Raw genomic sequence first — 14,602 nt, forward strand, 5'->3', positions numbered from 1 at the left:
ATTGCCATAGTGATGGTGGCGGCGCTACAGACCACCACTTACGAGGAAAATTAATTCTCAAACTGAAAGAAACGGGGGGGGGGGGAAGTAAACCAAGCTATTATTTCAAACTGATTTCCGTTCATAAATGAGAAATTACATAAACCGAGGCCTACGTAAACTGAGGTACTACTGCATGTTACAGATGTGGTCAAGTTATAGGTCCTTGCCTCCTGCAACCAAGTGCAGGCTAAGAAGACATAGCGAGTTCTCACGTCCTTTGAGGAGAGGTTTGGCAAGCTTCAAAGAAATGCCAGCTTGCAGCCAGGAAGCCAGCAGCGGGTTGGCGACTATCCCGTGTTTTGCACCGAGGGTCTCGTGCAAGACAGCATACTGTAGCGCAGTTGTCCCCAACCCTGGGCCTCCAGATGTTCTTGGACTTCAAATCCTAGAAATCCTGGCCAGCAAAGGTGGTGGTAAGGCTTCTGGGAGTTCTATTCCGGGAACATCTGGAGGCCCAGGGTTGGGGACCACTGCTATAGCGGATAGCCCAGACGTCACCTATCCATCACTGCGGAACCTTGATGGGAGAGCCAATGGAGAGACTGAAAGGCAGGGCCAGAGGAGAGTTTGGAGATCAGGGGGAAGAGAGAAGGGGGGCTGGAAGAGGATTAGAGAGCTGGAGGCTTGGGAATTGGACCAGGAGGGCCAGAGATAGATAGAGTTAAAAGAGTTACTTGAATGAACCAAACCTTTTTTAATATATGTGATTCACTTCCTGTGATTTATACTATAATTTCTAACTGCTTATTAACCCCACCCTGTTCAATAAAATGATTGTGTTTGGCAGCATAAGTGTCCAGTACCTAATTCATGTTAGGAAACAACATCTGGTGGCAGCGTGAAGAGGAGGAAGGAGCGTGAGCCTTTATGAGATAAAGCAGGGGCCAGAAGGGCGAGCGCCACACATACCTCTTGGGCAAAAGTCAGGGGTGTGTCCTCGTTGCAAGGAGCTCTCCAGGAGCTCAAGGAACAGGTTCGCTCCCGTGAGGACCTGGTTGTAGATGAGGTGAAGCAGAGGCAGAGAGGGAGGGACCATAGTGAGACCTCCAGGGACCTTCAGCCATCATCCCACCCATTAACAGGAATTGGCAAGCCACTCCAATATCTTTGCCAAGAAAACTCCATGAACAGAAACAAAAGGCTAAAAGATATGACACTGGAAGATGAGCCCCTCAGGTCAGAAATTGTCCAACATGCTACTGAGGAAGAGCGGAGGACAAGTAGCTCCAGAGCTAATGAAGTGGTTGGGCCAAAGCCGAAAGGACGCTCAGCTGTGGACGCGCCTGGAAGTGAAAGGAAAGAACAATGCTGGAAAAAAAAATACTGCAAAGGAACCTGGAATGTAAGATCTATGAACCTCGGTAAGCTGGATGTGGTCAAACAGGAGATGGCAAGAATAAACATTGACATCCTGGGTGTCTGTAAACTAAAATGGACAGGAATGGGCAAATTCAATTCAGAAGATTATAATATCTACTATTGTGTGCAAGGATTCCATAGAAGAAATGGAGTAGCCCTCATTGTCAACAAAAGAGTGGGAAAAGCTATAATGGGATACAATCTCAAAAATGATAGAATGATGTCAATACGAATCCAAGGCAGACCTTTCAACATCACAATAATCCATGTTTATGCACCAACCACCAATACTGAAGAGTCTGAAACTGACCAGTTCTATGAAGACTTACAACACCTTCTAGAACTGACAGCAAAGAAAGATGTTCTTCTCATTATAGGAGATTGAAATGGTAAAGTAGGGAGTCAAGAGATAAAAGGAACAACAGGTATGTTTGTCCTTGGGAGTTCAAAATGAAGCAGGGCAAAAGCTAATAGAGTTTTGTCAAGAGAACAAGCTGATCATTACAAACACTCTTTTCCAACAACACAAGAGGAAACTCTACACATGGACCTCATTATATCGAAATCAGGTTGATTATATTCCTTGATCTCAGATTGATCTGTGGCTCTGATCATCACCTTCTTATAGCAAAATTCAAACTTAAACTGAAGGAAGTAGGAAAAACCACTCGGCTAGTCAGGTATGATCTAAACCAAAGTCTTTATGAATACATAGTGGAAGTGAAGAATAGATGTAAGGAACAAGACTGGGTGGACAGAGTGCCTGAAGAACTAGGAATGGAGGCTCATAACATTGTACAGGAGGCAGCAACAAAAACTACCCCATAGAAAAGGAAATGCAAGAAAGCAAAGTGGCTGTCCAACAAGGCCTAACAAACAGCAAAGAAGAGAAGGGAAAGAAAATGCAAAGGAGATAGGGAAAGTTAGAGAAAATGGAACACAGGCTTCCAAATAAGCTTGGAGAGACAAGAAGGCCTTCTTAAATGAACAATGCAAAGAAATAGAGGATAAGAATAGAAAAGGAAAAACCAGAGATTTGTTCAAGAAAATTGGAGATGTAAAAGGAACATTTTGTGCAAAGATAGGCATGATAAAGGATAAAAATGGGAGTGACCTAACGGAAGCAGAAGACATCAAGAAGAGGTGGCAAGAATACACAGAGGAATTATACCAGAAAGATCTGGATATCCTGGACAACCCAGATAGTGTGGTTGCTGACCTTGAGCCAGACATCCTGGAGAGTGAAGCCCTGTGGGCCTTAGAAAGCTTGTTTAACAACAAGGACAGTGGAGGTGATGGCATTCCAGCTGAACTATTTAAAATCTGAAAAGATGATGCTGTTAAGGTGCTACATTCAATATGCCAGCAAGTTTGGAAAACTCAACAGTGGCCAGGGGATTGGAAAAGATCAGTCTACATCCCAATCCCAAAGAAGGGCAGTGCCAAAGAATGTTCTAATTATCATACAATTGCACTCAAGCTTAAGAAGTATGTGGACCAAGAACTCCCAGAAGTACAAGCTGGATTTGGAAGGGGCAGGGAAACTAGAGACCAAATTGCTAACATGCGCTGGATTATGGATAAAGCCAGAGTGTTCCAGAACAACATCTACTTCTGCTTCATTGGCTACTCAAAATCCTTTGACTGTGTGGACCACAGCAAACTATGGCAACTCTTTAAAGTGTGGCTGACCACCATATGTATCTCCTGAGATATCTATATGTGGGACAGGAAGCAACAGTTAAAACTGGATAAAAGACAACAAATTGGTTCAAAATTGGGAAGGGAGTACCGCAAGGCTGTATATTGTTCCCCTGCTTATTAAACTTACATGCAGAATACATCATACAGAAGGCTGGCCTGGATGAATCCCAAGCCAGAATTAAGAATAAGAATTAATTATCAATAACCTAATATATGCAGACAATACCACTCGGAAGGTACCAACATGAATTTCACCCAACTCTGGAAAGACAGGAGGGTTTGGCGTGTTCTGGTCAATGGGGTCACGAAGAGTCGGACACGAATAAATGACTAAACAACAACTCGCTTCAGCAGTATGTGGACCAAGAACTCCTAGAATTACAAGCTGGATTTCAAAGGGGCAGAGGAACTAGAGACCAAATTGCTAACATGCACTGGTTTAATTGAGAAAGCCAGAGAGTTCCAGAAAAACATCTACTTCTGCTTCATTGACTATGCAAAAGACTTTGACTGTGTGGACCACGGCAATCTATGGCAAGTTCTTTAAAACATGGGAGTTCCTGACCATCTTATCTACCTCCTGAGAAATCGATATATAGGATAGGAAGCAACAGTTAAAACGAAATATGGAATTAGGAGAGTGCAAAAATGGTCTGAAGCTCCACATAAAAAAAAAAAAAAACTAAGATCATGGCCATTGGTCCCATCATGACAAACCTCAACAGCATCTTAAAAAAGCAGAGATATCACCTTGCCAACAAAACTCCGAAGAGTTAAAGCTATGGTTTTTCCATTAGCAATGTAGGGGAGCAAGAGCTGGACCATAAAGAAGGCTGACCGCCAAAGAACTGATGCTTTTGACAGTCAAGGTTTTGATATTATAATGCAATTAGAATTTATTAAGAAAAAAAGGGGGGATGCAGAGCTATGGCAGCGATAGCAGAGGGAATTCCCAGGGCTCTGGGGGCCCCTGTGTAAACTGTGGGTCAATCAAACCCCCCCAGCAGTGCCAGCGGGAGGTAGTTTCTACATGAGAGTAGGGCTTGCAGTGAAGAAGATCTGGAAAAAGTCTGGATTCAGATGACAATCTGTCTCCATGAGAGTTTCTTTTCTCTAACCATCTGGCCCTGGAGAAACCATTTCTGGTCAATTAGCTGCCTAACTTAGCAAAGGTGAGAAGTGTGAAGAAGATTCTTGCTTGGCTACATGAAATGTGAGTAGCCGTCCGTTTATGTACGTATGTATATATGTATGTATGTATATATCTACCCTGTTTCCCGAAAAGTAAGACCTAACCTGAAAATAAGCCCTAGTATGATTTTCAAGGATACTCATAATATAAGCCCTACCTCAAAAATAAGCCCCAGTTAAGTGAAACCCTGCCCTACACCCTTGTACAGCAACCGGAAGATGACATAACTGTATTTGAACGAACGTAGATCTTTGTACAGAAAAAAAAACATCCTCTGAAAATAAGCCCTAATGCATTTTTGGCGCAAAAATTAATACAAGGCCCTGTCTTATTTTCGGGGAAACAGAGAAGTAATTATGTTGTTCCACATATAAGGTTGATCTGAGCCCAAAATGGATTAGCTTGTCAGAGTCATTATCTGTGGAAAAAAATTCCCATCTGTCCTGAACTCCCCTCTCTTTTAGTACCTTTGTCCATGGAATTTTAGCCAATATTTCCCTAAATTTACAAAAATTGGCTTTCTTGAAGTCTAGAATGCATGTATGATTACACTTCGCTTCCCCTTCCCATTGTGTAACGACTTCCAAGAGAGGATGGTCACTCCCACCACTTCAACCTCATTAACAAGGTCCTCCCTGTTGGCGAAGATGAGATCTGAAATAGCTGTTCCCCTTGTTGCCTCTTCCACTTTCTGGACCATGAAATTGCCTGCAAGCCCAGAAAGGAATTTGTTGGACCTTGTGCTCTTGGCAGAGTCTAACAGCCAACATATTTAGGGATAAATGAAATCTCCCATTACTACTGCATCTTTCCCTTTTGAATGTGTGGCCATCTGCTCCAGGAAGGCGTGAGACTATCTGCACATGGACCAATCCGGGGAGTGACAAATGCATCCAGGCAGGGAAGTTAGCAGATCGTTTAAGAGGGAAGCGGATTGGACCATGGGCTCTTTCTGGTTCTCCATTGACAGCGTTGTGTCCAGAAGAACGCCCAGCGTGCGTTGGGAACCACATAAATCAAGGACATCAGGGGCTCCCAGTTGGAGGACTCCCGTCTTGTTTGGGTTCAGCCTTAGTCTATTGTCCCTTTTATCCTCCCACACAAGGAGAAGGTGGGAACAGAAATGACGTTATCTGTTAATCAATTATCTTAAGAGTCCAAATTAGAGGTGGATGGTGCAAAGCAAAATTCCCCGGTCTGGCTTGTCTGTTCAGGGGGAACAAGAAGGGAGCCTTGAAAGGGAACCCCTACACCCCAAATCAAGATGGCCAAGGTTTGGTTTTATCAACAGGACCTACCCTTGGTGAGCATGGGGTTGGGGTGAGCAGATTTTTCCTAGAAAACTCTACACCTAAATAAGATGAAAGGAAACCATCTCCCCAAACACCACCACGCTGCACATGTTCAAAGAGGAAGTAAGGTGTTGTGGATGGAGTACCAGACTGGAAACCAGGAGACCTGGATTCAAATCCCTGCTGGGCCAGGGAAACTGAGAGAAGTGAGTGGTTGGCAAGACTACTTAAGCCATCTCTTGAAATCTCACTTACCTTGCAAATGTTGGAAGGATTTGGGATTTGTTTCTTCGGTTTTGGTCCTAAAAACAGCAAAGTCAACTCAGCTCAGTCTCACCCCTTCCTAGAAGAAAAGAAAAAGATCAGCCTGGAGGATTCATGGATAAAGTAAATAAAAAAATGTTTCCTTACGGCAGCGGTCCCCAACCTTGGGCCTCCAGATGTTCTTGGACTTCAACTCCCAGAAATCCTGGCCAGCAGAGATAGTGTTGAAGGCTTCTGGGAGTTGTAGTCCAAGAACATCTGGAGGCCCAAGATTGGGGACCACTGCCTTACGGGAAGTGCTTTTGTCATGTTTATATTGAATGGGGCTAAATCTTCATCCCTCTCCCTTCTTCAGGCAGCAGAACAAGAGGAGAAGGAAGGAAGGAAGGAAGGAAGGAAGGAAGGAAGGAAGGAAGGAAGGAAGGAAGGAAGGAAGGAAGGAAGGAAGGAAGGAAGGAGGGAAGGAAGGAGCATCTCATGCCAGACTCTGACATAAAACCATCTGAGGGGCAACAGCAGGAATCCAGAGAGCAACGGGGCAGGCTTCCTTCTCATACATATAATGAAAGCAGCAGCAAACAAGATTGTTTTTCTTCCACAATTTTTTTACAATATTTTTACCCCACCTTTCTCGTTAAAAAGGACCCAAGGCAGTTTACTTTCATCAGTAGAAGAGAACATTTAAAAGTGAAAAGCAGCAAGACAACAAACTTATTAAAAAAATCAGCACAATACTACACTACAAATGGAAAACAAAATCAACACCTGATCCTGTGTGATGTAGTGGACTGAAGGTTGGACTAGGTCTTGGGAGACTTGAGTTCAAATCCCTACAGCCACGGAAGCGGACTTGCAGGTTGGGAAGAAGGGTGACCCCTCCTTGAGCAGCTCACATAACTCAAGGACCCTCATATATGGGGTGACGTAGTGTCATTTATGAAGTGTGTAGGGTTGGGATCTGGGCTCGAAAGTCCTCTCAACCAAGGAAACTCACGGGGGTGGGTTAGCAATGGTGAACATCTCCATCATCGTCTCACTTCTCTCACGGATCCCTCTTAGGGTCCCCATGGGTCAGAAGCAACCTCACAGCACAGGAAATGTCCCTTTTATCCTCCCATCGAAGGAGAAGGTGGGAACAGAAATGACGTTACCTATTCATCAATTATCATCAGAGTCTGAAATAGAGGTGGATGGTGTAAAGCAAAATCCCCCATTCTGGCTTGTCTGTTAAAGGGGAAGAAGAAGGGAGACTTGAAGGGAAACCCCACAAACCCTAAATCAGGATGACCAAGGTTTGCCTCTTGTCAACAGGACCTGCCTTTGGTGACCATGGGGTTTGTGGTGAGCAGGATTGAAATATTTTTTAAAAAACCATAAATAAGATGCAAAGAAAACCACACCCTCAAATACCAACACTTTGCACATGTTCAAAGAAGAAGTGTGGTGTCGTGGATGGAGTACCAACTGGAAACCAGGAGACCTGGATTCAAATCCCTGCTGGGCCGGGAAAACCAAGAGGAGAGTGTGTGCGGCAAAGCTACTTAAACCGCCTCTTGAAATCTCACTTACCTTGCAAATGCTGGAGGGATCTGGGATTTGGTTTTTTCTTTTTGGTCACAAAAACAGCAAAGACAACTCAGCTCAGTCTCACCCCTGCCTAGGAGAAAAGAAAAATAGAAAAGATCAGCCTGGAGGCTTCATGAATAAAGCAAATCAAAAATGTTTCTTTACAGGTTGTGCCTTCGTTATGTTTCAATTGAACGGGGCTCCGTCCCCATCTCTCTCTCCTCTTCAGGCAGCAGAACAAGACGAACACAAAAGCAGGCAGGCAGGCGGATCTTCCCTCTGACACATACAACGAAAGCAGCAGCATACAAGATGGGATGTTTCTCACTGTTTATTTAAAACATTTTTAATCTTGCCTTTCTCATTAAAAAAGACCCAAGATAGCTTACGTGCATCAGAAAAAGGCAACATTTAAAAGTGAAGAAATGCAGGAGTACTAGCATTAAAATGAATCAAACCAAAGCTGCACTAAAAAAGGAAAACAAAATCAACATCTAGAAAGCACCAGAGCCCGTGTGATGTCGTGGACCAAGGGTTGCACCAGACTCTCTGTTGCCGCTCGCCAAAGGCTGCTGAGAGAACTCCACAGTCAGGGGATAAGAGGGCAAGTCAAAGCAAATCAAATAAATTTTATTGTCATTGTAAGTCTATACATAGTATACCCATACAACGAAATTCACACAGACACCCAGAGACCCACATACACACACATACAAATATCCTCAAACACTCCCCACCCACTAAAAATCCCCCACTAAAAATACAAACCGCAGGTTAAGCAACACTGTCCAGGAATTCACTACTGGTGGCCTTTAAGTTCATTATTAAGTGCAATTATAGCTCTGGGGACAGAAAAATACAAGGATAGATTGAAAATATTTGTAAAAATTCTGCAGCTAGTTCTGCAGCGCAGCCCCTAACATCTCGTCCCATTATTCCATCTGGTCCAGCTGCATTTCGAACATTAATATTCTGGAAAGCGCATCTCACATCTGAAACCTGCAGTAGCAGTGGTTGTCTGTCGATGGTAGATTCTAGGGATGTACTATAGAGAGCAGGTGCTGGAATAACAGTTGTACCTGCTTCCACCTCAAAACGGCTGAAAAATTGATTAAACTGTTCATCCAAATATCACTGCTGCTAAACAGACTGCTTTTGTTATTCCTCTTATAGATGGAGAATTGGTTGAGAACCAGGAAACAGAGAATTGTCAATGGGCAGTTTTCATAATGGAGAGAGGGGAAAAGCAGTGTGTCCCCGGGATCTGTCCTGGAATCAGTGCTTTTCAACCTGTTCATAAATGATCTGGAGACAGGGATAAGCAGTGAGGTAGACAAGTTGGCAGATGACAGAAAGCTTTTCCGGGCGGGGAAGACCACAAGGGATTGCGAAGAAGTCCAGAAGGATCTCTCCAAGCTGGGAGAATGGGCAGTAAAATGGCAAATGCATTTCAATATAAGAAAATTTAAGAAAATGTAAAGGTATGCACACTGGGACATGAAATCAAATCTTTTTTTTCATGAGCTAATGGGTTCTGAACGGTCTGTGACGGATCAGGAAAGAGATCTTGGTGTGCTGGTGGACAGCTCAAAGGAAGTGTCCACCCAGTGTGCGGCAGCAGTGAAGAAAGCCAATTCGATGGAACTAAAGATCAACCTAGGGATCGTATTTCTTTATCATGTTTGCTGTTTGTCTTTAGAACTGCTTGCCACAGGATGTGGTGATGACATCTGGCCTAGATGCCTTGAAAAGGGGGATTGGAGAGTTTTCTGGAAGAAAAATCCATCACAGGTTACCAGCCATGATGGGTCTATTTAATCTCACGGCTTAAAAAAAAAAGGTACCTCAAAAGGCCAGTGGTGGCACTTCGGGTTAAACCGCAGAAGCCTCTGTGCTGCAAGGTCAGAAGACCAGCAGTCGTCAGATCGAATCCATGTGACAGAGTGAGCTCCCATCGCTTGTCCCAGCTCCTGCCAACCTAGCAGTTCGAAAGCATGTAAAAATGCGAGTAGATAAATGGGTACCACCTCGGTGGGAAGGTCATGGCATTCCATGTCTAGTCGCGCTGGCCATGTGACCACGGAAACTGTCTTCGGACAAACGCTGGCTCTCTGGTTTGGAAATGGGGATGAGCACCGCGCCCTAGAGTAGGACACGACTGGACTAAATGTCAAGGGGAACCTTTACCTTACCTCAAAAGGCCAGATGCAGGGAAGCGGTCTCAGGTGACAGGTCTCTCGTCATCTCGTGTGGTCTCAAAGGCATCAGGTAGAGCCAATGTGAGATATAGGAAGTTGGATGACATGGGTTCTTGGCTTAATCCAGAAGGATTCTTCTTTTAATGACGTTATATTATATCTCCAGAGGCAACAGCGTCTCAACAGGAAAAACTGCCAGCCTTCCACTCCTGCCATTTCTCAGACTTTCACATCCTTCACCGACAAACATAAGGAAAGGTGAAGTAGCTGATGTCTGACACCTTTTCTGAAGAGAGACAGGGATGTATTCTCTACACATCTGGGGTTCATAGCCCTAAAAATAAAGGAAAAAATTTGCCCCCTCCTTTGTGGGGTAGGGTCGATGGGCCACTTATAGACTTTCCTTCTTTGCTTTCTTTTCCAGAAGGTTAGCAGGGTGTTTTTTGTTTTGTTTTTACATCAAAAATTGCGAATGCCCAGTAACCCCTTTCAAGATGATTCCAACCTAAAGATTGGGTCTTTCCCTATTTGTGCTAAAAGGAGATTGGACAAGAATGAAGGGAGTGTGTTTCCTCATTACATTTATTTCAATGGGTCTGATCAGCGCCCTATTAACTGAATGAAGCAGCAACAGTGACAGAAGAAGGAGAAACCAGAATACTGGCCGGGGTCAAAGTGAAGGAGGGTTTTTAATTCTCCAGCTATTTCTTGGATCATGGGGTTTGGGGTGAGCAGGATTGAAATCTTCAAAAAATACACTTAAGTAAAATGCAAAGAAAACCATACTGTCAAATAGGAACACTTTGCACATGTTCAAAGAAGGAGTGTGGTGTCGTGGATGGAGTACCAGACTGGAAACCAGGAGACCTGGATTCAAATCCCTGCTGGGCCAGGGATACTGAGAGGAGAGAGAGTGTGTGGCAAGGCTACTTAAGCCACCTCTTGAAATCCCACTTACCTTGCAAATCCTGGAGGGATGTGGGATTTGGTTGTTCGGTTTTTGGTGCCAAAAACAGCAAAGACAACTCAGCTCAGTCTCACCCCTTCCTAGGAGAAAAGAAAAAGAAAAACATCAGCGTGGAGGCTTTAGGGATAAAGCAAATCAAAAATCTTTCCTTGCCGGATGTCCCTTCGTCATGTTGCTGTTGAACGAGGTCACATTCCCATTTCTCTCTCTCTCTTCTTCAGACAGCAGAACAAGAGAAACAGAAATAAACCACAGGAAGGAAGGAAGGAAGGAAGGAAGGAAGGAAGGAAGGAAGGAAGGAAGGAAGGAAGGAAGGAAGGAAGGCAGGAAGGCAGGCAGGCAGGCAGGCAGGCAGGAAGGAAGGCAGGCAGGAAGGCAGGCAGGAAGGAAGGCAGGCAGGAAGGAGGGAGGGAGGAAAGGAAGGAACATCTATTGCTGGGCTCTGAGATAAAAGCTCCCCCCATCCCAGTGAGGTTGGGGCAACAGAGGGGAACCAGAGAGCAACAGGACCTGCAATGAAAGCAGCAGCAAACAACAGTGTATTTTACTCACTAATTATTTAAAATATTTTTACCCCACCTTTCTCCTTTAAAAGGGCCCACGGCAACTCATGTAAATTTTTAAAACACAAAATCAATATCAAGAAAACACCACAGCCTGTGTGATGTAACCGACTGACCCTTGAACCAGGCCCTCTGTTCTCAGGGGAGCATTTGTTATTTTTCTCACCTCAAGGATCCCAACGCAGGGGGTGTCTCCAACGTGCCAAGGGCCCTGTGTCGTGTGTTTGCCAACCCAAGGCGATCAGAGTTCAGATCTCAGGATTTCTCTGGCGTGTTTTCTTCCAACCCCTAACCTTGCTTAGGCTTCACTCTTCCCTCTGAGCTCACTCTAAACCTCGTAGGGGTTGGAAAGGTGGCAACCAAGGGAGGGGTTCTTGGTGTGAGATGCCCCTGCTGTAAAAGAAAGCATTTCATGACTACTTTGTCTGGAACGGACCCTTCAGAGCCATTCACTCTGCAAAAGACCTGTCAGGAGAGGGAACGCCCCAGAAGGAGAGGCCGGGATGCCTTCCGGTCCTTATTTGCTCCTGCCCTCCATGTTGAAATAACGGGAGCTCCTTCGGCCTCTTTCCAAAGCCCCCTTTGCTCCACCCCATGTACAGCCATGAATTGGAGGCAGGAGGGAGAATCCCTAGGAAGGAGAGGCAGGTCTTTTGCACAGCCGATGGCCCTGAATTGTCCCTTCAGGACCCAAAGACCAGAACAGTTTTTTCCTTGCAGGAAGAACAACTTCCAAGAGAAGACCCTTCCTGGGGAGATCTCCCTTTCGGCCTCCGATAGGAAACATCCCAGGGAGGAAAATCCACCACCTTCTCTTTCCTGCCTGCCTTTTGGTAAAAGTTCAGACGCAACACAAGGGAAACTCAAGGGAGAGGAGTCGTCCTGCAGTTGATCCTCAGCTCAGGATCTCGTCTTGAGATGGATTGGATTAGCCCTCCTCTCTGCCAGTTAATGCAGGAAAACCTCACAGGAGCTGGGAAAGGTGGCAACTGAGGGAGGGGTTCTTGGTGGGAGCTGCCCCTGCTGTAAAAGAAAGCATTTCACGACCATTTTGTCTGGAACGGACCCTTCAGAGCCATTCACTCTGCAAAAGACCTGCCTGGAGAGGGAACGCCCCAGAAGGAGAGGCCGGATTGCCTTCCGGTCCTTCTTTCCTCCTGCCCTCCATGTGGAAGGACTGGAGCTCCTGAGGCCTCTTTCCAAAGCCCCCTTTACTCCACCCCATAGAGAGCCACGAATTGGGGGCAGGAAGGGGAATTCCTAGGGAAAAGGAGCCAGGGGCAGGTCTTTTGCACAGCCGATGGCCCCAAATTGTCCCTTCAGGACCCAAAGACCAGAACAGTTTTTTTCCTTGCAAACTTCCAAGAGAAGACCCTTCCTGGGGAGATCTCCCTTTCCACCTCTGCTAGGAAACATCCCTGGGAGGAAAATCCACCACCTTCTCTCTCCTTCAGAAAAAGTTCAGACGAAACACAAGGAAACTCGAGGGAGAGAAATCGTCCTGCAGTTGATCCTCAGCTCAGGATCTCGTCTTGGGATGGATTGCATTAGCCCTCCTCTCTGCCAGTTAAAGCAGGAAAACACTCTCTCTCTCTCTCTCTCTCTCTCTCTCTCTCTCTCTCTCTCTCTGTGTGTGTGTGTGTGTGTGGTGTGTGTGTGTGTGTGAGAGAGAGAGAGAGAGAGAGGCACACACACACACACAGAGGGTGCTGAAAAGAGCAAGAGGTCTGGCAGACGTTCCCCCTCAGAAGGAAAGTGCAGGGAGGACCCCCCACCCTCCCAAACCCCACTTCTCCTGCCGCCCCCCCAAGTCCTCCACCTCCCGCCTCTTCCCCCCCCCCATCGCCGCCCCCTTTGCCTCTCCAGCCCCACCTGGGACTTTTGTCCTTTTAAAGGAGGGAGGGGGTTTCCTTCGTCTTTAGAGGGAGGCGGTGGGAGAGATGGGAGGCAAGTGACTTTCTCTCCCGTTCCTTTGTTTCCATCCACCAGATGCTCGCGGGACTCAAGGGAAGGCAGGGGATCCTTATTCCTCCCCCCCCCGACACACACACACACACACACACACACACACACACACACACACACACACACACACACACACACACACACACACACACACACACACACACACACACACACACACACACACACACACACACACACACACACACACACACACACACACACACACACACACGGTATTGAAGCCCTAGGAACTTGCAGGGGGGGTTGGTCTCCCTGCATCTAGGAGTGAGATATCGACCCCAGAGATCCTCCCCCTCCTTTGATCCCCCTCCCCCTCCCTCCCGAGGAGACCCAGAGGAAAAAACTGCCTTGCAGGAAGGTCGAGCAAGACAAAGCCCAACCGGGCACCATCGACAATGCCGGGAGAAGCCGCTCCCCCCCCTCCCCAGACATGGGCGCTGGCTCTCTTTCTACCCCTGCAAATATTAACACCCCACCACACCTCCGATCTGCCCCCCCTCCAGCGCCCACCTCCGTCCAGGTCCCGATCCGGGAGGCGCCCCAAAAGCCCCGCTTCTCTCCTCCAGGCGCCTTTCTTGGGCCGAAGGGGAAGAGGCAGGCGCTGCAGGATCCCCGCTTCTTCCGGCTCCCGTTCAAAGGGCGTCAAGGGGAGGGGCTCTTCGCGTTCGTAGCTCTAGGTTCCTTTCCTTCCCCCTCCTCCACGAACGGAGGAGGGGAGAGGAGAGAAGAGAAATGACATCACATCAGCTCCTTCCATCATCTGCCTGCAGAGCAGGAGACTTCACTTTCCCCTCATTCATTCCATCTGCTCCGTTTGGCCTTTATTACCACACATTTCTCTCTTTTTTTTCGTGAATAGAATTCCAACTGCGTTACAAGGTCAAAACCTCGACCGCCTCTTCCTTCAAGGGTCCTACTCGGCCCAGCGCAGACCAGTTTGGCGAAGGAAATACTGGGAGGGCCTTGATCGGGCCCTTCAATCCTGGCCGCTGGACTTCTTCTCCACTGAAACAGGAGGACCTCCAGAGGCCAGGACTCCCCTGCCCGAGAAGATCAACTTTCCCCACTTCTAGTGGAACAAAACCCTCAGACAAGACAGAGTTCCTGTCAGCAAAGTCTGTCAGAGGCACCAAAGTTAAAATAGGGCACAACATTCATGCCTTAGTTTTTTGAAAATGTGTTTATTCCTTACATGCATCTCTATACTGCTGACTTGGTGCTGAGCGCTACTCTCAGTGTTTTACCGCAGCATAATGTATAACGATTAACGATAATCTAAACACACAACGAGAAACATCTCAAATTCTTTTTCCAATATTTTGACTTCTATCTCCAAAAGTAGATCAATTTGTTTCTAACACTGCTAAGGAATCTAAGGAATGACATCAAAATAATAAAATTGCAATGGACCTTTTATATGAAATTTAAAATATTAGCAGCTCACAACCCCAGCAAGCTCAATCACAGGG

General features: G+C 46.3%; 2 protein-coding genes across 2 annotated transcripts in view; both read right to left on the reverse strand.

Moving 5' to 3' along the window:
- The window catches only part of LOC110071056 (uncharacterized), a 157,237-nt gene extending 143,433 nt beyond the window's left edge, over positions 1-13,804 (reverse strand). Inside the window, exons 1-2 of the mRNA XM_078387607.1 lie at positions 13,644-13,804; positions 11,314-11,540 (exon numbers count right to left, since the gene is read on the reverse strand). The gene's annotated coding sequence lies outside the window, so the exon portion shown is untranslated. The remainder of the gene's footprint in view (positions 1-11,313; positions 11,541-13,643) is intronic.
- The window catches only part of LOC140703738 (uncharacterized), a 120,967-nt gene that overhangs the window by 27,053 nt on the left and 79,312 nt on the right, over positions 1-14,602 (reverse strand). The window contains exons 4-5 of the mRNA XM_078387990.1: positions 7,423-7,510; positions 5,845-5,932 (exon numbers count right to left, since the gene is read on the reverse strand). The gene's annotated coding sequence lies outside the window, so the exon portion shown is untranslated. The remainder of the gene's footprint in view (positions 1-5,844; positions 5,933-7,422; positions 7,511-14,602) is intronic.

This window comes from Pogona vitticeps, chromosome 2, assembly GCF_051106095.1.
Source record: "Pogona vitticeps strain Pit_001003342236 chromosome 2, PviZW2.1, whole genome shotgun sequence".
Classification (NCBI taxonomy): Eukaryota; Metazoa; Chordata; class Lepidosauria; order Squamata; family Agamidae; genus Pogona; species Pogona vitticeps.